General features: G+C 42.3%; 1 long non-coding RNA gene across 1 annotated transcript in view; it reads left to right on the top strand.

Moving 5' to 3' along the window:
- Nucleotides 1-23,865, top strand: part of LOC308567732 — a 569,384-nt gene that overhangs the window by 377,337 nt on the left and 168,182 nt on the right. The window contains exon 3 of the long non-coding RNA XR_014000364.1: nt 1,302-1,366. This is a non-coding gene — a long non-coding RNA (uncharacterized lncRNA). The remainder of the gene's footprint in view (nt 1-1,301; nt 1,367-23,865) is intronic.

Genomic DNA, 23,865 nt, shown 5'->3' with positions numbered 1-23,865 from the left:
CTGTCCCTCCTTCTATGCGGCTTCACTTTCCACCGTTTCGTTTACCCTCGGTCAACCTTGGTCCAAAAATATTAAGTGGGAAATTGCAGAAATAATTTGTGAGCTTTAAATGGGGTGCTGCTTTGAGCAGCATGATGAATCTCCGTCTCCCCCTGTCCTGCGTGGGATGTGAATCATTCTTTTGCTCAGTGTCTCCGCGCTGTATGTGCCACCAGCCCTTTAGTCACTTCCTAGCCATCTGGGTTATTAGGTGGGCTGTCGTGGCATTGCAGTGCTTGCGTTCAAGTCACCATCATTGCACGTAATCATGTCCGTAAGTACAAGACCAGTGATGCTGGCAGTTCGGACGTGCCAAAGGGAAGCCGTAAAGTGCCTCCTTTAAGTGAGAAAGGGAAAGTTCTTGACTTCATAAGAAAAGAAAAAAATTGTATGCTGAGGTTGCTCAGATCTATGCTAAGGACACATCTTCTACCCATAAAACTGTCAAGAAGAAAAAAGAAATTTATTCTAGTTTACTGAGAGAGAGAAAGTGAGAGAGACCACATGCACATAATTTTTATTACAGCACATTGTTATAATTGTTCTAGTTCATGAACAGCTATTGTTGTTAATCCCTCCCTGTGCCTAATTTATAAATGAAATTTTACCGTATGTCTGTAGGTCTGTATGTACAGGAAAAGGCATAGTGCATGTAGGGCCCCGTACTCCCCACAGGAATCAGTTGGGGGTAATGGAGCATGGGCCCTGTGGATAAGGGGGGTCTGCTGTACTCCTTTTAAATACTCAGTGTTATTTTTAGTGTTTATTCTCGAATATTGGTTCAGGTCACTGCTAATGTGGGGAGTAAGCATATAGTGAAACTAAACATTTAACAATTTTTGTGAAATACTGAAAATAAATATTCTTTGGAGATTTTTGTTGTTGCTGCTGCTACTTTTAGCCTCAGTAGACTTAAAATGTGAAAGCCTTAATTTTGTACAATAAAATTGATTTGTGTTCTAAAAAAATGCCTTGGCACTGCCATAATAAAGTCAGCAACACTATTTTGTAGCTTGGGAAAGAGAAAAATAAACTTTTGCCAAAAAAATAAAATAAATTTTAAAAGGCAAAGAAAAGCTGGTTTCCTACCTGGAGAGATGAGCTCCAGGGGGCAATTTCTTGAGAATGGCACATGGTCGCATCCCGCAGGTTTCCCTTTCTTGGAGTTGCCGTTTATTTCAGAGGTGAAGAAGCTAAGTCTACGGGGTGGTATAAAGGTGTTCCAGGCTGGATTTTGACCATTGTTGAATTTTATTTTCTAGTTCTGTGACAGGAAGGCGAGATGGCAGTTCCAGTCGTCCAGCTGCTTGAATGGTCTTGGACTCAGGTAAGCGAATGACATTTCTTTACACTTACTGATGGTGAAACCAAGAACCCAGTCCGTCCAAGATTGGATGACATCGGCCACACAGAATAGTCTGTGCTAAAAAGGGGTTACTATTTGATTTGTTCCAGAAAACATACATGGGGAGCAGAGTTCTTATTTTGACTTACTTGGTTTTACTCATTCCAGGTTGATAAATGTTCTTCTTATGGGATAATATTTTAAGCTTTTGAAGGTCCGCATCATTGAATTCTACTAAGTGTTGCAAGATGTATTGCCTCTCAGAATTTCTCTTATATTATGCGATCTAGGTTTTATTTAATCTGATGGCCTGGAATGGTTACACCGGTCCAAGATGCCAGTCTCTGTTGGAACCACAGTATTATATCCTCTAATCTACTGTTAGCCATGCATTAGTGAAATTAAAATTTGTGATTTTTGTTTAAATAGCAAAAGACACATCAGCAGTAGAATGTTACTGTTATCTTTTATTACAGATATTTAGAATGGTTTTGTTAAAAGGTGAAACAGGTCACCTTTTGTCTTACTTTCTGTTTTTATAAATATGTGGTGCTCTAGGCTCTCTGATGATCTCAGCACACCTTGTCTGTTAATCTGGAATGAAATGTTGTCTGTTTGGGGTAGGGTGGAAAGACATAGAAGACCAAACTCTTGTAAGATGAAAAAAGAAAGAGGGATATGTCTTTGCCATTTATTTGTCCTGAGGTTAAGTTTGGGCTGTCTTTTCCTTGCTCTGGGATTTTGTTGTCCATACTTTGAGAATAAGAATTTAGAACCTGGTCATGAAGCATTTGTTTATTTGACTCCTAGATGGTGAAATGTGTTTCTAAGAACCTATCCTTCTGTGTGTTCTAGGTCCTTTCCTTGTGGTCTCAGTGCCTTGGACAGTTCCCCCTTTGGCCTCCTATTTTGTGGTCTTAGATCCCTTACGCATAAATTATTGAGGACTCCAAAGGGCTTTGTTTATGCATTTCCTATATTCTAAAGTAGAATTTAAAAATTAAATTTATATACTTATCTTTAAAATAACAACAAACCCCTTGTGTAATAACTAAAATATCTTTATGAACAATAGCTATATATTCCAAAACAGAAATAAATTAGCAAGAAGGTGGCATTGCTTTACAGCTTTGCCAAACTTTTTAATGTATGGATTAGTAGAAGACAGAGGAATTCTCTTACCTGCTTCTCTTACCTGCTTCTGCAGTCGATTTGTTGTGATTATGTTTATTTTGATTGAGGGGTAAATAAAAATCTGGTCTCCCACAGATGTGTAGATGTAAAAGAGAGGCATGTTTTAAGGTCCTCTTTTAGACAGCTGTAAGTGTTCTTTGATAACACACCCAAACTTAACAAGCGGCAGTTTTTCCACGGATACTGCAGCATGAAACCTGAAACCAGAGGAATTAGTGTTTTATGATCTGTTACGTTAAGATCCATTGGCCTTCCTTTTGTTTTGAATTGGCCTTTTACCCATGAAAGATTTTGTAATATCAATTCATTGATTATTTGGAAAATATAATCAATATTTCGGTGCAGACCTTCCAAATGCTGACACATTTCAATAGTACAGTATAAAAAATTACATTCATTAATATCACCATCTGTATTATTAGAAAAATCTTTATGCATTGAGAAGATTTTAAGCTCACAGATACCAGTTTTCCAAAAATCTAAAAATTGTGTCCCATTAGAAAGGAGGTTAGCTGGGCTCTCCACTCAGTCGCACGGTGCTTTTCCTGGAGGCAACCACTCTGTTTCCTTTTTGCCATACAGAATATTAAAAAGATGTGTACTCTGGGGCCAACATTTAATAGAGTTAATTTTTTCAAAACTCCCTTATCAAGGACATTTTAAAATGAAGCTGCCGCCTCCTCCAACGGGGGGTGGGGTGGGGGGTGGGGGGGTGAGGGCGGGAGCGAGGAAGAGGGCACCCTGAGGTGCTAGCCCTTAGCAGTTTTACACCCCTGCACCCTCAGTGTAAGGTTACAGAGTGGGCAAGGCCATAAGGCCTTAGGTTTACCATGGCAGTGGCCTTGCCCCCCCTCCCCCCCACTCCGAGGGCTCTGTGGGCCACCCTTTGAGAAACGCTGCTCCAGAGTGGCATTTGGTTCTGGGCGGCAATCCTTGATGAATTCTCCCCTTGTTTCCTTCGGTTATTAAGTCTCTGAAATTAAGTCATCAGCTGGGCTGCGACTCCCATTCTACGGGCTTTACCTGTGTGAAATATTTATCCCTGAGTGAGCTGTTGAGCAGACATTCCCACTGAAAAATAAGTTAAAACAGAGATTCTCTGAGAAGAAAAATATTGAAGAGCATTGATCCAAACCTTTAGTGACTAGGTAATAGAACTGTGATCTCATCACGGTGGCAGAATGTTCCTCAAACGTCGAAACAAACAGCTCTGTCATTTTCACACTGTGCTGTGTGACAGATGGCACAACTGTTTTGATTTTCCCCAGTATCTGCGGAGCAGCGAGTGCAGCCCCTGCCCCCCACGGCACCCCCGCTCTTTGTCATTTCTGTTCGCCCCGACAGCACACCGACTCTTAACCTCTGCGATCTGTTCTCTGGATGACCCTGTTTTCAGTAGCTACTTAGTATAAAAATAAAATGTGCAGGTCTTATCAAAGAATCTAATTAAGGCTTAGAAAGTGTCAAATCCAAAAATACAGGAGGAACAGATTAGGCGCTGAGTGTAGGAGACACACAGGCCTGACAACTAATGCGTTGGCATGGCAACCGGAGAATCAATGTCCCTCCACTGGGCAGACAGCTGACAGTAATTTTTGCTGGGTCAGAGAATTGGGAAGAGAGAGAACCTACCACCTTCTTTTTAACCAAAAAGCTTCTGAAGGGTCTGTAAATGCCCGTTGTGGAATTCCAGCCCAGTCTAGGAGGTGTCGATGGCGTCGGATCAGGCCCTGACCATGTAAAAGGGAAGCAGCCGATCGTGGCATTTCCTCAGGACGCGCCCGCTGTCTTCCCTACAATCAGCATGAAGACACGCGTCCCTTACGCACGCGCTTTCCGTAGATGGTGGCTGACACCCGACTTAGAGCTGGCATGTCTGATCTTTTCCTTCTGTTTATGATTAATCGTAAGAACAGGCAAAGGGTTTCTGTATGATTTTCACTACTGTCTAGTTACATCTGAAATTAATGTTTGCTGGATGTGCTGTCACACGCTCTCTGACACCCCATCATGGATATCGAAGAGATTGGATTAAACCCTACTTTGCGCTTCGGGGAAGTTTGTCGTTTAGCAGACAGAGAGTCTCGGTGTTAACATCTATTTTCCCAAACATGCTTCTCGGGCACAGCGGTTTCCTGAGTTGGTTGGTACAGGATAGTATCCGACCCAATAGGACAATAAATTTCATATCAAACCCATTTGAGGAAAAATGATGCTCCACACAGGGTGTAATGAAATGGATATTAAATTACAAGTTGCAGAACAAAAATCTTGTTACTCCCTCCCCAGGAGTTCCTGTTCTGAGATTCTATGTCCTTCCTTCCTTCCTTCCTTCCTTCCTTCCTTCCTTCCTTCCTTCCTTCCTTCCTTCCTTCCTTCCTTCCTTCCTCCCTCCCTCCCTCCCTCCCTCCCTCCTTTCCCTCCCTTTTTCCATTTCTTTGACATAAACTATTTTGAAACACTAACTGAAAGCCAATATACAACTTAGTCTCATAAAGTTTCCTAATGCCTTTTCTGTAATAGTTCTTGATGGCTCCCTCTTATTAAGTGCCATGATGTGATATTATGGTGAAATTAAAATATGGGCTTGCAGTTTTAATGCAAGGGCATTAACCAAAATGTCATCCCTAACAAATTAGGCCCTGGGAAACCTGCCCTGTAGCCAGAGAACCATGCTCATTTTTGCCTTTCGCCATAACTGATGAAAACAAACCTCATAATGTCAATGCCCGTGGGTTAGATTTCCTGTCGAAAGGCAGGCAACAACTGGCTTTGGTGGGGAAATGGGGAGAGAATTTTTGTTTGTGTGTTTATTTTATACAAAGAAAGGATTTCTGGCCTGGGGCAGTCCAGCCGCAGCTGCTGTCAATATTAGGGCAATGGGACTCTTTTTTCTAACTGGATCAGAAAGAGGGAACTCTGTGATTCACTATCAGAAAGAGAAAGAGGGAAAGGAGGGCAGGAGAGGAGGTGGAGGGAGAGCAGAGAGAGGAAAAAAGAAACGAGTGATTGTTAATTCTCCTGGAAATTATTTGCTGGAGCTGCCGCCTTCCAATGAGAAGAGAACTGTATCTGGATCCCTCTGCAAAATAAGAGCCTAAAGGAAATAATGGTGTGATTCTCTGCTGTGGAAGTGAGAGGGGGGGGTGGGATCTGTGGTTTTTTGAGAGGGAGAAGTGCAAACCTCAAGTGCAACTGAATTCAGATCAGGTTTATGGAGAACACACTTGCTTTCTGATTTGCTGGTTCGCCCTGTTCTATTCTCCCCTCTTGGCGTCCCCACAGTAGTGTTCTGAGAGCAGGCCCTGGGGCCAGCCGGTTCCTGGTAGACAGTGGGAGCTTCTGCCCCCAAACTCTATCCCTCCTCTGGCACTTGGACAGGTGAGAGGTTGAACCTGGCCTGGCCTGGGCCTGTCTCCTGACACTGACCCGTCGCTTCACACTATCTGAGAAGCTTGAGAGAATGGGAATAAAAACCCTTTTTATTCCACAACCGGCCTTTCCCCATCTACCCTTCAGTTCTTCACTTGAGAAAGTAAGTACAGTGAATGGGAAGAGAAAATGAGGAAATAAATAAACCCGAGTCACTGAACAGAATGATTCTCCAGGACTTATTTGTGCATCCGAACACTTTTTCCCTAAGTGCCTTCTCCGCTGTGTCAGGCCCCTGGAGATAAACCTACCCCGGGAGCAGCAGACACAGCCTCAGCCCTCCAAGGCCACAGCCCAGTGAATCAATGAGAAGACACCCATTCGGCTTCCTCTGTTGTCTTGGTTAAACAGAGTCTGCGGAATTAGCTGAAGTTATTGCCTGTTTTACTCTTTCTAAAGATGTTTGAGTTTTGTGTATATGCACACATCATCAACAAAATGAATTAGAAAAATGTTAACTTATTTTTTTAGAAATTTGGTCCAGATTTTCTGGTTTTATAACATATACCATATTCTGTACCCAAGAAAAGCATCATGCAGGTTAATTATAGTGATTTCCAGGCCACATAGGCATGGTTGAGTAGCTCGCGATCACACCAAAAGCAGGTTCGTGGTAGCCCCTCCTCTTTGAGTCCGATTAGCTCTTTGGGAGGAGTTGTGTGTCTTTCTGAGCACGGCGGGGGTTGTCCTGAAAATGCACTCTCCAGTATGGCATCCAGTAGCTACATGTGGTTATTTACATTTAAACTTAATTAAAATTACGTGAAATGAAATTTAAAATGTAGTTCCTCATTCATACTAACCACATTTCAAGTGCTTAATAACATTATGTGGCTAGTGGCTACCACATTGGATAGAGCATAATATAGATCATTTCCATCATTCCAGAAAGTTCTATTGGATAGTGCTGCTCTAGAACACATTCATTCAGTCACCCTTTCTTGAGCAACTAGCACGTGCTAAACGTATCAGTGAAATCAAGATGCAGTCCCAGACCTCAGGGGCATTTGGCCCAGGGTAAGAGCAGATTGTAAATAAGACAAGCCGAGGATGTGATGACGCCAATGAGAATAAGCACAGGGTTTCTGGGTAGAAGGAAATCGCTTTGACAGGACAGGAGGAAAGGCCCTTTAAGGAGCTGATATTTGAGTTAAACCTGATGCGTGAGGAGGAGCCCGGCCTGTGAAAGCCGGCACAGTAGGGTTTTGGCTTTAGAAGGGCAGGAGCAAAGCCAGTGAGGTGGGAAAGAGCTCAGCTTTCGTAGCCTCTCCGCATGTACGGGACTTCGAGCAATGTGGCAGAGTGAGGGTGACTCAGAGTGACAGCCCTTCACCTGGCCACTACCCCGGCACCTTCACCAGGGCACAGCCTATCCCCTCGGGCCTCGGGACGGGGCTGGGAGACTCTGCGAAGAGCACCTTGGCGTTTATTAAACACTCTGCCGTCTCGGGCCCAGCGTCCTCTGGCCGTGGCTAGCGGTGAGCTCGTGCTGGTTGGCATCTTCATCCGCAGCGCTTCCTCCCGGCTCAGACGCTGCTGAAGCCTCCCTGGGAAGGCGGGGGTGTGTCTGTGAGGCGTTTCCTGCTCTCTGAGCAGAGCTTTGAGTGCCCAGCTTGGTTGACTACATCTTCCAGGTTCAGGGCTTGCAGGCCCGTGAACCAGGTCTGAGTCCCGCTTCCTCAGAGAATTCACCAGAACTTGCTATGGAAAGCTCCCTGCCCTCTGGCAGTGCAGCCGGCCACAGCTCACACTGGCCACTGGCATCTGTTTACAGCCGCCTGTGGTCTCCAGAAACCCGGGTCCAGCTCTCGGAGAAGGGGAAGCAACAGGCAGTTGGCCTAGTAGCCAGACTCGGCAAGACCCCTCCTGCCCTGTGTTGCTGGGGACGGCCAATAGGGGCCTCCTCGGGGAGTGGGCGTAAGCAATGAAGCCTTTTTATTTCCAGCGGCACACTCTGAGCACTGGGGCTGCCACTCTTCCTTCCTGAGGAAATCATGTAGTAATAAAATTAATATTGCATTAAAACAGGTACATAAAATGTCACAGTGTTGAAGACAGTGCGAACTAGAAGGTCCCCCTGAGAAAGTCCCCCACTTATAAGTTACCTGGAAATGAAACCCCAACAGCAAGAAAATAACCCCTGAGCACTCTGCAGAGATTATTCTTAGTCAGTGTCTTCCTGGCTTCCCAGATGCATAATTCGAATTTAACTGCAAAGCATGGGTGTGGAATAGCAAAAAGTATCTTTGCAAGTAATAAATGGATCGTACTCTGTTCTGTATTATATGTCTCTAATAGCCAAGCACATCATTTGTAGTTAGGTTTATGCCATTGTCTATATCAAATATGATTTTCAGTGGGAGAGAGGTAATCAAATGTACTTGAAATGGTGTTTCGTAGAACTTAAAACAAATGTTATTTAAGGAGAATGGGTCTCCTAAAAGTAATATAGCAAAGCCAGTCGCAGTTTTCTCTCAGTGCTTGTTACGTGGGCAGCACTGTGGGAGAGGTGGGGCGTCAGTTACTCTGAGGAGGTGCTGGTCACGTTGACAAACTGATGTGTCGTCAGGGCAGAGTTCACAATCCTACACATTCTTAACATGTTTCATGAACAGGATCCAGGGCAGACAGGTATAGGAAGGACTTATGTCGTGAAAGGGTTTTATTTTCTTAGTAGCTTTGTTGGAATAAAAAATTATGGAAAGGCAGGCTTCTCAAAAGAGTTTGTTTGGATTTGGTTATTGTTTATAGGAAAGCCTGTGGCTCTGTGTGTGTGTGTGTGTGTGTGTGTGTGTGTGTGTGTGTGTGTACATGTGTGCAAATGAGCTGTTCATTGCCTGAGAACTGAAGGGTATAAATAATGAGGTGACTCCTGGCTATACATGAACTGAGGCAACATGGCCCCGAGAGACATGAACTCTGAGGTCAGTTGTGTCTATGTGACGCTAATAATTTTCCCCTTCAATTTTATTCACTTTTTATTGGGCTGAATTATATTGTCTTCGTGTTTATACATAGAAGATCACGATACTGCATCTCAAGTTTGTAGTGATACACTCACCACATATATTTACTCTGTGGGTATGTGACAAAATCCGCATATATAATGAGATTAATCTCCTGAGCGAGCCTAGAAGAAGTGTGTTTTTATTCTAGATAAACTAGGAAGTTAATTTTCAGAGGTAATATAAAATGAAAATATGATGAGTGCAACTGTCTTCAGTATGAATCAACTTTACCCTTTCAAGAGGGATTCTCTGTGTTCATTGAGGATATTTCCCTTCTCATATGGGCCTGAGTATTTGCAGGGTCCTGGTCCATAAGAAAGTCTGAAAATGTGAGATTAACTGTTTTTAGTAGCTAGTGAAACCATTTGGGATTATTAATAATTTTATGGTCATACTAGGGTTCCAAGACTTTTGAAGAAAAATTGTGCTCCCCTGTCACCACTTCAAACCCAATCCTGGCAATGTTTTAGTTTTAAGTAATTCTTCTATATAAACCTGAGAAGAAATTATATTTTCTCTATATTCAAGTAGAAATTTTGAAATGTTACATGATACATTTTATTTTATTTTCCTTTATTCTCAATGTAGGAGGATTTAGAATAACCTATTCATAAAATGCCAATAACATTGACTGTATACTTCCTACCAAAATGGCTTTACTCATTAACCTCACAAAACAGCATGATATTAAACTGATTCTTATGGTAAATGAATCAGATTGCTTATGGAGTCCAGACTTTTTTTGGCTGATTTAAGGGGAAAAAAAAAAATCCGACTAGTTCTTTAGGAGCAGGTTTGGTTGATCTTCATGTAACCAGTAGGAAGAAGGGATGCTCTTTGAAAAAGGTGGGGAAGATTGTTAGAGGCTGAATTGTACCCTCCCCAAATTCATGGTAGCCCTCAGTGCCTCCGAATGTGACCGTATTTGGAAATCAGGTCACTTCAGATGCAACTGGTTGTGGTCATACTAGAGTAGAGTGGGCCCCTAATCCAATATGGTTGATAACTTATAAGGGGCTATTTGAGCACAGACACGCACACGGGGAGAATGCCTTGTGAACATAAAGGCAGAGATTGGGGTGATGCTTCTACGAGCCATGGAACACCAGGGTTTGCCAGCAAACCACCAGGAGCCAGGAGAGAGACATGGGTCCGATGCTCCATCCCAGCCCTCAGAGGGAACCAACCCTGCTGATACCTTGACTTCAGACCTTTAGCTTCTAGAACCAAGGGACAATACATTTTTTTTCTGTTGTTTATGCCACTTAGTTTATGGTTCTGTTTCGACAGCCCTAGGAAACCAATACCGATTGCAAATGGAAAAACACAAAACCTTGGGATCGTCATGGCTACTCATCATTTTCACATGGTGGTGGCATGAGGCCAGGCTAGGAAAGGGATGCTTTCTGGGCTGGAAAAGGAACACTTACCGAAAAATCAGGCTGGTGATATTTGACTATTTACCAACATCGTCATAAAGAAGCGGAGCTATTAAAGGATCTGCAATCACTGGGTAATTCAGCTCCTGACATTGATGGATGGAGCTTGGCTTTTCCTCTCTGCCAAAGCTGCTGACTGGATAAATGTTTTATGCATGAGGCCCAGGGCAGGAAGGAATGCCAAAGGTTTAAGAATATTTTAAGAAACTCTCTGAGATGTCAAGCAAGTTATCAGGAGGCACTAGGCAAGGAAACTGAGTTCCTACATCAGCCTGGCTGGACAATAAACCCCTTGCAAAGGCGAGAAGCAGTGGCCATGGTCTTAGAAAGTCACTCCATTCCCTCTGTCTTGTATTTTGTATTGACTTGCACCCACTATCATAAGTCAGAGAAGTAGGGGTTCTTTCAATGGCCGGAGGGCCCCTGTGTCTCACCTAGGAGCCATGCTAACCCAATTTGGAAGATAGTCATAGTTCTTGAAGTTCTACCTGCCTGTGGACCCATAGTCAGCCTCTTTCCCCTGGATTGGCAACTGCCGGAGCCGAGGGAGTTATTTGAATGATAGCATGTAGCTTTAGCTTAAAGTCTCAGGAGGCCCGTTAGCTACGCAGTTTAATCACCTATTAACAAAGTGGTATTTCAAATTATTCAGCACAACAGATTATTTTCTGCTATAAGGAGAGAGGGCAGCTCAAGTGTGGACCAGTTGCCAACATGACTCTCATCTTTATATAAAGGAAAGTCTTTTATAGAATAGCGGGTTCTAATAAAGAATGTTTGCACCGACTCAGACAGCCACAGTGATGGAAATTCTGAGTGCATGTGATGAATTATAATGAAAATGCCCATGTCCTTTAACTCTTTATTATGGCCATAGAATTTTAATATTTCATAATATCTACGAATAAAGTTTTAAACTTACTTGGAATCATACAAAAGAACCAAGAATAAAGTGTGGCTAGGGCCCGGTTGTTGATCTAAGCATTTTCTTATTGACAGGGAGGCATGCACGCAAGCCCAAACGAAACATTCAGAGTTTTATAGCTCTATGGAAACCATACCAAGTTCAAATGAAGGGCTAAATTTACAGTTTAGCAGTGGATAAAAACATACAAGTTCTAGGTATCCATTGCCCTTTGAGTTTGGGGATTGTCATTGTTAAGGACCCTAAGATGTTTCCCTTGGGTTCCAGTTAGAAAAAACGTCAAAGAGCAGAAACTGACGGACAGCGACTCTGAGACATGCTGTCAAGATGCATCAGAATATGCCGCCATATCCCCCCTTCTCTCTGTCAAAGCCATTGATTATTTGCAATAAAGAAAGCCAGTACAGTTGTTGGAATTGTAGAACTCAGCATAGCAACTAGGTGACATCTGTCACTCTCTAAATAGACACGTTAAGAAAAAATGGACTCACTGCATCAGAAGCATACTTTTGGGAGCATAACTAGTATAATTTCATAAAGGATGCTAAAAGGTAGAAAAGTGAAATATCAGATCACAAGAATCTTTTCTTTGGGCTCACCAGAGTTTTCCTTGAAATTGCTTTTTAAATGTCCCTCTCTCCCCTTAAAATAAAATATGTTCAGAACTTACTTTAAAAGTCTTAGCTTCTTCCGATTTCTTGGTAAGAGATACTTTGGTGCCCTGGAGTTTTCATGTCATCAGGGGCCCAGTCTCCTCTGGTCACATGAGTTGTTAGTTGAGTAGTTTTTGCATTTCTGACCATACATTCTGACTGTCTGGTATCTCAGAAAAGAGTGGATCCTGTGGCAAAGGTTTACCGGGGCCATGGAAATGATGAACACAGCTGAATTCTCGCTGGCAGCAGGAGTAGCATTAGTGGGACTGTCGCCCAGAAAGGGGGCAGTGACATGATCCAGGGGCGCAGTCCAGAGGTTCAGGTCGCTGTGCTCTGCTCTGCTCTGTAGCCTGGATCCTGCCACCCAGCCCCTTTTCTCTGAGCTCACTATTTCAGGCATCTCTCTGAGTTTCCCAACATACTTGGAATAATTGCTCTTCTGCTTCTAGCACCAGAATCTATTTTTTGTTTTGTTTTTTCCTTGCAACTAAAAATCTGACTGATGAAATATTGTGCCTTCATTTTTTTTTTTTAATTTTTAAAATTTATTTATTTTTGCAAAATCTCAGGGAGCTCAGAACGTGGTCAGGTTAGAGCAATACTGTTAACTGGAAGCTTCTCTATGAATATATGGTGGTATTTGGTGGCTTATCTCTGTGTTGGGTTGTTACCTCACTGTGCTTAGTCAACACCGGAGAAAAAGAAAAGTTTATTTGCGATAATACAAAATTAATAGTGATAATATCAGCAAAAACAGATAACATTTATTGAGATATTAGGCTGTGCCGGGCACTGGTGCTCAAGCACATACAGACTTTCGGTTGAATTATCCCAACAATCCTAAGTACTGACATTATAACCATCCTATTTATGTGGAAACTGAGACCCAGAGAGGATATGTAACTTGTTGAACAGTGCACAGCTAGGAAATGTAAGATAGGGGTTTAAGTGAAAGAGCTGCCTGACTTATAACTTGGGACCTAACCTTGTGTACACTTAATTGTTCTATTCCAGACTTACAAATAGCTATATACTTTCAAAAGAGTCCTGAAACCTTAGGAGAAAATAGATCTGCAAGTTTCTGTTGATGGATTATGAGTAAGGCAATCCCAGAAGTAGGTCATAACTTCACCAGTTTAAACATGAGTTTGAAAGGGAGACATTCCGGCTTGTTTTATGATAAAAAGAATGGGAGTGATTTGGGGGAAGGTGGGTGGAGCAGGGTTGGGGAAACAGGGGACCTGGTTTACAGTTTTTAAATATTTAGGTCACCAAATTATAGTAGCTGTCACCACCCACAGGTATTCTGTAGCCAAGTAGAGTCATTTTCTGAATGAGATGCTTTTCTGAGGTCAGTGCGTTGGTTTCAGAAAAAGAAAGATGCTGGAGATACTTGCCTGGTACATTGTGCCCGAGTCTAACTTGCAAAACACAGCATCCAGTGTTCAGCACACACTCTCCTGCCATTAGCCACATGCACAAGCAGCTGCATTTACAGGAGACATTTTCAATATATAAACATTAATTCATCTACTTGAAATTCAGAGTAATAAGTCTTGCTTAAGAGTATAATTTAAAATTCTTTGGAAGAAAGATGTGAGGATTAACAGTGCTTAAATCAGGAGTGAGTATGCTGAAGCATATCAGTAGGATGCTCTGATGGGCATTGTCAGAGAATCTCCTAATGCTTGTTTAGGAAAATGCTACTTGACTGACTTTTAAATTTTAAACATTTTAGAGAATTAAAACATGGAACCCTTGGAGATTTTCTGCCCTCAGCTAAACAAGTGTCTGTACAAGTTTCCTTGAAAATATTTAAAAACAAATTTATTATAAAAATGTCAAGAAAAGTTTCCTAAGGTAAAAACCCAGCTTATATTCTAACAGAGTAATTGTAAAATATGCTCACCTCTGAAATACGTGATACACATGCATTGAGAGAACAATCGTATATAACATATAAAACAAAATCTATAAAAATGAAATATATCTATACGCACTTAATGTGCAACTACAGATATATTCTATAAAACACAAAATTAAACTTGGTACAATTATAATAGATTAGAACTGGCTTGTACTCTGTTGTTTCTCGCTCGCTATAGCTAGTCTGCCTTCCCTTGGATCACATTATACCATTAAATCTTGTGTAATTCAAAAAGAAGTATTGCTCCCAGCTGCTGCTGCAGAAGCAAACTAAAGAGAGAGTTTAAATTGGCATGAGAACAACTATCAAACAAGCTGCATTAATAAGAATTTCCTTTTCTGCGCTCGTATTTACACGTCCTTTTAGATTTAGCAAAGGCAAGCTCCCTACAAGGCTATGGAATGGGCAGTAATCCGTTATCATGACCGGTGCACAAGCGCCAGAGTTTGTGTGTGTCCACTAGCTGTGTCTGGTTCCCTCTCCAAGAGCACTATCGCTTCAGTTGTGTATTTCATCCTCGATCTCCATCATTTCTTCCTTCACTGTGCTGCAGAAATTTTAAAAAAAGCAGCTTTCTATGTGACTTTTCCCTGGAAGAAAGAAGCTAAAGAATTATCATGGCAAGTATTTTAGATTTAAAGACTTTAGGCTTGAGAGGAGAGTGTTAAAACCAAGGGAAAGAACTCAAACTTTCCATAGTATGATGTAGTCTTATGGAATTTGTTATCCCAGAAATGGTAATTTTTTGATTAAAGAGCAAGTCCTGCAGGAAATTAGATAGCTCCTTGGAAGATGGATCTGCAGTGAGTTACCAAGCAGCTTTAAGCGTCTGGGAGACGTTTGGCTTCATGGATGCAAACTACACCCCTCGCCAGAAAAGGAATCATTTACTGGGTATAACCATTAGTCCGACTTGATTTCCCTTCGTTTATTCATGAAATATTTATTGAATATCTACTATATGCCGGGCTTTGTGCTTGACAGTTAGTGCGTGATGAATGATACGGCCGCTTCCCTGGCTGAGGGAAGCTCGCACTGGGTGAGCGAGAGTGACTATGAATTGTGTGCTGGATGTCATAGCAGGCGAGCAGGGGGTGTCCGTCTCTAGGGTCTGGGCGGCTTTCCAGGAGGAAGGGACTAAGCTGGGGTTCAAGGACACAAGTCAGCAGGAAAAGTAAGGGTTGGGGCAAGAGTGCTCTGCATCGAGACGGGGCGTGTGCAAGCGCTCGGAGGTCGGGGAGAGCCTGGGGTGCCTGAAGGTGTAAAGTTCAACTGCGGCCGGTCCAAGGTTAACAAGCTAGACCCAGATTACAGTGGAGTGATGGGAACTGAGAGAACCCACTGAGCCCTGGCCCATAAACTAGTGGCTTTAGTGACCAGCACAGGAGGGCAAACAAGGGACATGGGGCCAAGAGGCTAGGCTAGGTCTCCAGACCGAGTGAGAAACTAAGCGTCCATGCTGAGGGCGAGAAACGTCACCCGAGGCAGACAAGCCGCACGTCCCGGAGACGGATTTACTCTGATGGACACAGGCCAGCAGTGACAGACGGTGTTTTGGAAAGCGCTCGAGAGTGTTTCGAAGCAGCGTCCGTTCAGGAGCAGGCCTCAGCAGGCTGACATGCTTGACGAGGACGAACATAGAGAACATGGACTGTTCTGAAGATGGATGGCGTGAGCGTGTATAAAGCATGACCTTGCTTTTGGGGGAAATTGGGTAGGTTTCACAGAGAATCTTTTGTCAGTTTCCAACAGTGTCTACACATAAATTTGGGGATCATTATAGGTGCCCATTAGTGGTTCTTCTACATTAATAATAGCTACTTATTTTTAGAAAGATAAGTTATTTTTAAAAATTAAATGAAATACTTTGGTGATATAAAAGAATGTGTAGAATTACATAGCAAACATGGATATACCTTTCACCTAGATTTATCAGACACGACTTTTACCAAATTGCATGCAATATTTTAAAGAAATAAAACATTATAGATACGTTGAATTTCTATGTATGCCACTCTCCAATCCCATTCTCCTTCTTCCTTCCAGAGGGAAAGGTTATTCTGAATTTGGTGTTTATTGCTCCTATGTGTATATGTTTTTAATAATTTTACTACATTTGTATGTATCCTTAAGTGATATACAGGATTGACATTTTTATAATTGTGTATAAATGGCATTGTATTATAGATATATGTCATTCTGCATTCTTTTTCACTCAGCATTGTGCTTTTGAGATTTATCCATGTTCACACAGGCAAATGTAGTTGTTGATACTTTTAAACTACTCAACAGTATCTCTACATCTCTATTACCATACCGTATTTCAATGACAATTTCTTCTGTTAAAAGATATTTACATTGTTTTACAAATTTCTGCTATTACAAATATTGCTGTAGTGATTATTATTTTAGTTTTCTTCTTGTAAACTATTGTTTGGGTATATATGCCTGGATGTAGAATTGCTAAGTCACAGGCAACCGCCATCTCCAATTTTACGAAATATTGCCACCTGCTTTCCCAAACGGTCTTATTGTTTCCACTCCCACCAGTTGGGTATGGAAGTTCACATTGCTCTAGATCTTTGTCAGCACATAGTATTGTCAGACATTGAAATTTGTGTCAACCTAATGAGCGTGAAATGGCGCTTTAGTCAGAGTCCAGCTAGGAACACTCTGGGTGTTTCAACAGAGGAAATTTAATACAAGCAATTGATTGGGCAGATAATGAAACAGCTAAATAGGAGAGTGATGCAAAATCCACAATAGTAGGAGGCCACTGTCAACCCTAGGGTTGGAAGGACAAATGGGGAAGAGAAGGTGGTGTTAACAGAGCAGAAGCTGGGGCCATCTGTCCTAAACTAAAATGGGGGTGAGGGATGGGAGGTGGGAGCTGGAGCCACAGAGTCTCCAGACACTCATGGAGGCTGCCAGAGATTCCACAGGAAGCCAGGAGGATAGGTGAGAAAGGCCTGACTCTCCCCTTCCTGTCCTCCCATGTTCCCCCAGTGCTTCCTAATGGCAAAGTTACCTGGAAGCCAGAATTTACGCACAATATAAAAAAGAGCAGGGGAGCCCTGGCCCATGGTGTGGCTCAGTTAGTTGGTCGTTGTTCCATGCCCAGGAAGGTTGCCGGTTCGATTCTGGGTCAGGGCACATGCCCAGGTTGCTGGCTTGATCCCTGGTAGGGGGCATGTAGGAGGCAGCCGATCAATGTTTCTCTCTCACATTGATGTTTCTTTCTCTCTCCCTTCCTCTCTCTCTAAAAATAAAAAGTAAAAAAGAGCAGCAGAAGTGAGGAAAATAGACCTGAAGGCAGTCAGGTGACAAGAACAAATGCTGTTGCATTATGGTTTAAATTTGCAAGTCTTGGAGAATTTTTTCATGTTTCTTGGTTATTTTGTTTCCTGTGAATTGTTTTCTATTTGTTTTTGTCCCAAATTTTCCCATTGGCTATCATTTCTAGTTCATTTTTAGGAATTCTTTAGATATTCTGGATATTAACCTTTACAGTTATATGTATTGCTAATGTTGCTCATAGTCTATGGCTAATATTCCACTTTTGCTATCTTTTGTGGTACATTTTAAAAATCTAATATATAAATTTGTCAGATTTTTTCTTTTAAGTTAGCACTTTAAAAGTGTTTTGTTCAAGGAAATTTTTTTTTTTACCATGAGACATGTTCCCTTATATTCTCTTTAAAATTCTAGTTTTATCATATTTAAGTCTTTAATGCTCTGGGGGCTTATTTTGTTTATGGTGTTGTATAGATATCTTAAAATTTTCTTCTGTAAAGATAACCAATTGTTCCAGGCCATTTTTAAATCCTCTACGATTAAAAAAAAAAAAAAAGTCTACCCTTATCATATATAGTGGTTTTTATGTATGTGTTGGTTCCTCCAGATGTGAATCTATTTCTGGAATATCTACTCCGTGTAGTGGTCTAGTTTATATCCATGAACAACAGCACACTGTCTCAATAAAAATAGCTTTAAAGTAAGACCTGATTTCTAGAAAGATTAGTCATCCTCACCGTGTTTTATTTCAAATTTGCCTAGGACATTTCGGCTTATTCAATGCTTTGTATGAATTTTAAGATAATTTTGTGAAGTTCCACAAAAAAACCTGTTAAGATATTAATTTATATTTTGCTGAATTTATAGATTAACATGAGTAAAATGATCACTTTAATAGTCTCTTTCCATTCATTAACATGATGTATATGCCTCCTGTTATTTAGGTCATATTACCTATTCTTTTGTTTTTATATATGAACAGTTTATATGAGTTTTATAATTCCCTCCATAAACTTATTACATACTTTTGGTATATATATTTTTCTTGACATGGTATAGTTTGGATTGTCATTTAAAGGCATTAAAAATTGCATTTTATATTAATAATTCTAATATACCCAACTTACATCCAGAAAACTTGCTAAACTGTTTTCTTAGTTCTGTGTCTATAGATCCTCTTGAATCACTGACTCAATTTTATTGAACAGACATGGTGACAGCTGCTTGCTCTTAGCTTTGAAAGGTATTCTAATGTTTTACCATCAAATATATTCTCTAGGATTTTTGTTGATTTCTCTTTTCAGGTTAAGAAGATCACTTTTCTTTCTAGTTTGCTAAAAGATTTTTATTTAGTTAAATCACGTGTATTGAATTGAATCAAATGGTTTTCCTGCTTCTATTGACATGATCACATGGCTTCTCTGGAGAGTTCTTTGAAGACTAGTTCTCTGCCTGAGTAAAATCAGAGCTTGAAGAAAACAAAAATTAGCACTGTGAACTTCCTGTGGGCATAGATACATGTAAAGGGATTTTTAAAAAGACTTGAAGACAACATACAAAAATGGTTATAGTTGGTACTTTGGGACAGAGGGAGAGAAAGAAATTGAAAGGAGATGAGTGGAAATAGCACTGGGGAATGGTAGAAAAGCCATTTGCTTTATCTGGAATGTTCTAATATTTCTTTCTAAAGGGAATGTGTTTATATTAACTGTCATAATTGTTTTTGCAATGTGTATACAAAAGAGCAGGTGTATAAAATTTAAAATGATAAGCTTTAAGTCACAGAAATAAGGGTGAATGCTACTCTTTTCTTTATATTTTCTATAATTTTCTAATTTACAAGAACAAAAAATCTAGTTAGAAAGCATTACTTACTTTGATTATGGGTGACATGATTTAAATTGTCCAAGGTCAAATTTGGTCTTACTATTTGGAATTAGGAAGTTGAAAGTATGTTTCTTCATGCCCATCATCAATCTAACAGTATTCGTGTATTTAAGTACTTAATTGAGCATGGATTGGGCAAGATAATTATATAGACCTATCATCTAATATCATGAATAGAAAATGGAGACAGACTTTTCAAAGGAGCGAAGGTGAACTGAAGGTGAAATATTGCTACCACATGCAACCATAGGTGTTTCTTGGTTGGATGTAACAATATTTCAGGCACCTAATTCCTATTCCCTTTATATTATTAAACAGTCTGCTTCTCTCTGGGAAGATCTCTTTCCTTCTAGTTTTTATGTTTTTCTCTGTTTGGGATCCAGGAACTTGAAAGTGAAACTTTTTCCTCATGTATGAAGTAGAACGTCCCAGTGTAAGAATTTGAGACCCAGTGCCGGGTGGTCCAGCTGGCAGACTGACAGCTTGAGTGTGGGCTTAGTGTGCCAGCAGAGCGTGATGGGTAGGTGGATGTACAGATAGATACAGACAGACACACACACACACAATACACACGTGCATGTGTATACATATATGTACACACATACATATGTGTATATATGTTTATATTCACAATTCTTTAAACATGAGATTTCAAATAAAAGAGTGAAAGTCATCATAATCAGAAAAAATCAGTTGGATTCATGTTTACTTTATGCTGTGATATTGATTTAATTTGTAAGTACATCCGAGGAGGCTGTGGATTGGGGAGTAAGGACCATGATCCTTCCAGTGCTTTGATGAGTTAAACATTTAAATCTGGCCCTATGAACAAATTTCCAGCAAGCAAAACAAAGAAGAAGGGGACTTTGTGCCAGGCAGGTACCCCGACATCTGCAGAGGCCTGAGAGCTGAACCGGGCAGGTACCCTGACATCTGCAGAGGCCTGAGAGCTGAACCAGGGAGGTACCCTGACATCTGCAGAGGCCTGAGAGCTGAACCGGGCAGGTACCCCGACATCTGCAGAGGCCTGAGAGCTGAACCGGGCAGGTGCCCCGACATCTGCAGAGGCCTGAGAGCTGAACCGGGCAGGTGCCCCGACATCTGCAGAGGCCTGAGAGCTGAACCAGGGAGGTACCCCGACATCTGCAGAGGCCTGAGAGCTGAACCGGGCAGGTGCCCCGACATCTGCAGAGGCCTGAGAGCTGAACCGGGCGTACTGTGCCCAGAGTGAAGACTGAGGGAGGCAGACCTAAGGAGTGTGTGTAAAACATGGGTTTAATCTTGAACAAGGTGAAAAAATAATCAGATCCTCTCTGATTAAATGTCAAATGACTTCAAAGAAAAAAAAAAAATCCCAAATGGTTGTAGAGGATTAGCCTGGGAAGCGGGGAGCCAGAGTCTGAGCACATGGGGAGGTGGGGGGCGTGTTGGCTGCTATGGAGAGAGAGAGAGAGACGGGCAGAGGCAGAGAGTAAACTGGACGGCATCGCTCGGGGCCGTCCTCACCTGACAGCCACACCGCTGCCCTTCCCTGAGCTCGCTCGTGTTTCTGGAGCCCTCCTCTTCATGATGTGGCCCAACTCCAGCCTCCCTCCTGATATGGCTGAAATAGGTTGAGGGGATCGCCCGGCGGCCAGGCAGTTAGCAGCGCCAAATGTCGCTGTCAGTCGCCAGGATGCTGGGCGAGGAGGCTCCGCCTGTGTTCGGTACGCACAGAGCCTGGGGGCGTGTTTCCCACTCCGCCATAGCGGCTGAGGTCACAGAAGGGGGAGGAACTGGAATTGTTAGGCTTGAATAACGCCGGGAAGAGTGTTTTATTGAAACTGAGTCTGAAGATATTAGAGATACAGGTTCCTCTTATTTTCAGTCTCAGGACCTTGATTGTGCTAAACGTAGATGCAATAGTATTTTTCAAATGCCAGCAATGGTTACTTTAGGTGGTTTCAAAAAGGTAGACACATCAGCAGATCAGGTGCTTAAGGGTTCGGCTTGGAGCCAGGTTTGCATACAAGCCGCACTCTATTGTAGCTGAGTGACCTCGGACAAGTTGCCTAACCACACCGAGCCTCAGTTTCCTCCCCTGTAAGACGAGGCACTTACACCTCACTCATAGGTTTCCCATGAGGAATAAATGACACTGTAATAAAACTTAGTGTAGTGCCTTAAACCATGTAAAGGGCTCAGGAAATGGTGACTGTGCTATAGAGATGGTGGTTACTCAACGAATTTAAAATAAATAGTATGTTTTGTGTTTGTGTAACAATGGTACCGTAGTCAGCTGCATGTCCAAACACCCAACTTCAGTGGCTTAACCAAACTGCAATGTAGTTTCTTCCCGTGCAAGGAGAGACCGGCAGGGCCCGTGTGGCTGACGGAGTGAACCCACAAGCCTTCTGCCCCCGTCCCTGTCCTGTCACCCCGAGCAGGGACTCTCATCTGCACAGCTGCAAGATTCTCCTGCCCTCAGGACCATGCCGTGCTCCAGTGGACAGAAGAGGCAGGGCAGAAAATGTGGGTCAGGTGAACCTGCCCCTTGTTTTCTCTATCAGGAAAAAACTTTTCTAGAACTCTATCCAGTGGGCTTAACTCTTATTACTCATTGGCTGGAATTCAGCCACGTGAGCGTCACTGGGACATGCAGGCCTGGGAAACTGTCTTTTTTTTTTTTTTTTTAGTTAGGAACAGTTGCTGCCCCAAGCCAAGGTGCGGCTCTGGCAGTAAGAAAGAATAGATACTGAACAGGCAATGTCTGCCATAGTTTGGCATTAAGAATTCCTTGCTGCCTGCTCTTCCATGTGTCTAAGGCCTTAGTAATGAGAGAGATGCGGGGTGGGGGTGGGGGGAGAGAGGCATGGCCTGGTTTAATTGAGGAGCTGCACTGTGGCGTGGTAAAACCCAGGATCTCTTCAGGAGAAAGCAAACATTAAATGCTAGGCAAGGAATTTTAGCTGCTCCTAAATCATCTGCTTCACAGAGGGCAGCGTGATGTATTGGTTAAGAGCAAGTCTCGGGAATCAAGCAGCCATGACTTGGGATTCAGGCCATCTCCCTGCTTGAGTGTATAACTTTCAGCAAGTTATTTAATCTCCTTAGAACGTAAACTCCTGTGAAGCAGTGGCTTTGTCTGTTTTGCCCCTACTGTATCCCATCCCCTAGTAGACAGCTTTGCCACAGTAGGCACTCAGATATTCGTTGGACTGGTGGACGGATGGACGGACGGATGGACGGATGGATGGATGGATGTACAGACTCCTCTGAACCCTAGATTCTTCAGCAATGGAAGGGATTGCTTTTAGAGGTCATCATGAGGATTAAATAAAAGAATATATGTTTTATAGGACACTCCATCATTAGAGAAATACAACTTCACTTGGAGCTCCCCAAGTTTCCCTAAACCTGAAAAGCTCTGTGGGCTTTTTCTGAGAATCTGTTCAGCCAGCTGTTTATCTCCAAGTCTGTTGGCTTCTTAGATAAGCTGCACAACTATGGTACCATTTAAGTTTAATACTGATGCATTTTAAGCAAACATCCAGGTAGTGTATTTCCAAAATATATTAGAGAACTGAAGGTGTGTGTTGTAACTTCTGAGTTTGTGTGGCTTTGTTTTGGATAAAAGTTTGCTGAGTTTTCAGTATCATCTATTTCAGACCAGGCTTGTTGCTAATTAAGGGTTGACACACCAAATTAGCAGTAAATTAATACTTGTTTCTGTGCTCGTACACTAGAGTGTTAGGAAAATTATCAGGTTCAGGTAGTTACAGCCATCGTCGCCAGAATAATGGGTCTAAAGGATTTTCTGTGAAACACTGGAAGTGAGGGATATCCATAAACCCAGAATCTCCAGTGTCCTCTAGTTACTTGTAGTGGCTGGGTCTTAAAAAATGGAGATGTAAAAGAAAGTCCCCTCAGTAGCTTGTGCCAAGTGCATAAAACACCTAACATTGGCTGACTTATAGGATTTGGGGGAATTCAGAATTCAAGCTCCCAATGGGCTCCTGCTGTCAAAGTAGACACAGCCAAATCGGATTATAGTAAGAGCAGTCCTATACCAGCAGCCCGTGGGACGCCAGACCCTTCTCTGACATCCATGCCATTTCGTGATAATCACCATCATCGATGCCTCTCCATGACCTTAGCAGGGTCTCAGCGCCAAGGCCAATGCTGGGAAGTCTTCTGCGGGGTGAGCGGTACTTGCACGTACTTTCTAATGTGAATTATTGGCCAGGTGTAACTTTGTTATCCACGACCCCTTACAACGTGTTCTCCTGCAACAAGGTAGGAGTGCCACCAAAATGAAAGGTAGCCGTGATTAGCCTGGCACCACATCTCTTCAGAGAAGAATGACTCCCTTCTGTATAGAAGTTTCTGCTTCTCAGAGGGTGCTCACATACACGTGTCATCGTGAAGAGACTTATTTCCAGCCCCGTGGAGCAGACCACAGAAAAGCATCCACCCATGCCTGCCTGTCCCTCTGTCATCAGCAGGTCCTGTAGCCTGCTCCGGCCACCTCTGATGTCTGGGCCCGTGGCCCCATTGAGCATATGTCTGCTCTGTGTGTCTGCCCAGGCCATTCACCCTGCTCCAGATTATAATGGCAGTATTGACTGGCCATTGACTAGGCCTAGGCAGACACACTTTGCAGTAATTATGAATGAAAGATGTCAGTGACGAAGCATCTCATTCCAGAGATTTCTACACATAGTCAATATCAGCTCTCAT

The sequence above is a fragment of the Miniopterus schreibersii genome (genome assembly GCF_964146895.1).
Source record: "Miniopterus schreibersii genome assembly, chromosome: 15".
Classification (NCBI taxonomy): Eukaryota; Metazoa; Chordata; class Mammalia; order Chiroptera; family Miniopteridae; genus Miniopterus; species Miniopterus schreibersii.
This window is presented reverse-complemented; position numbering and strand designations above follow the sequence as displayed.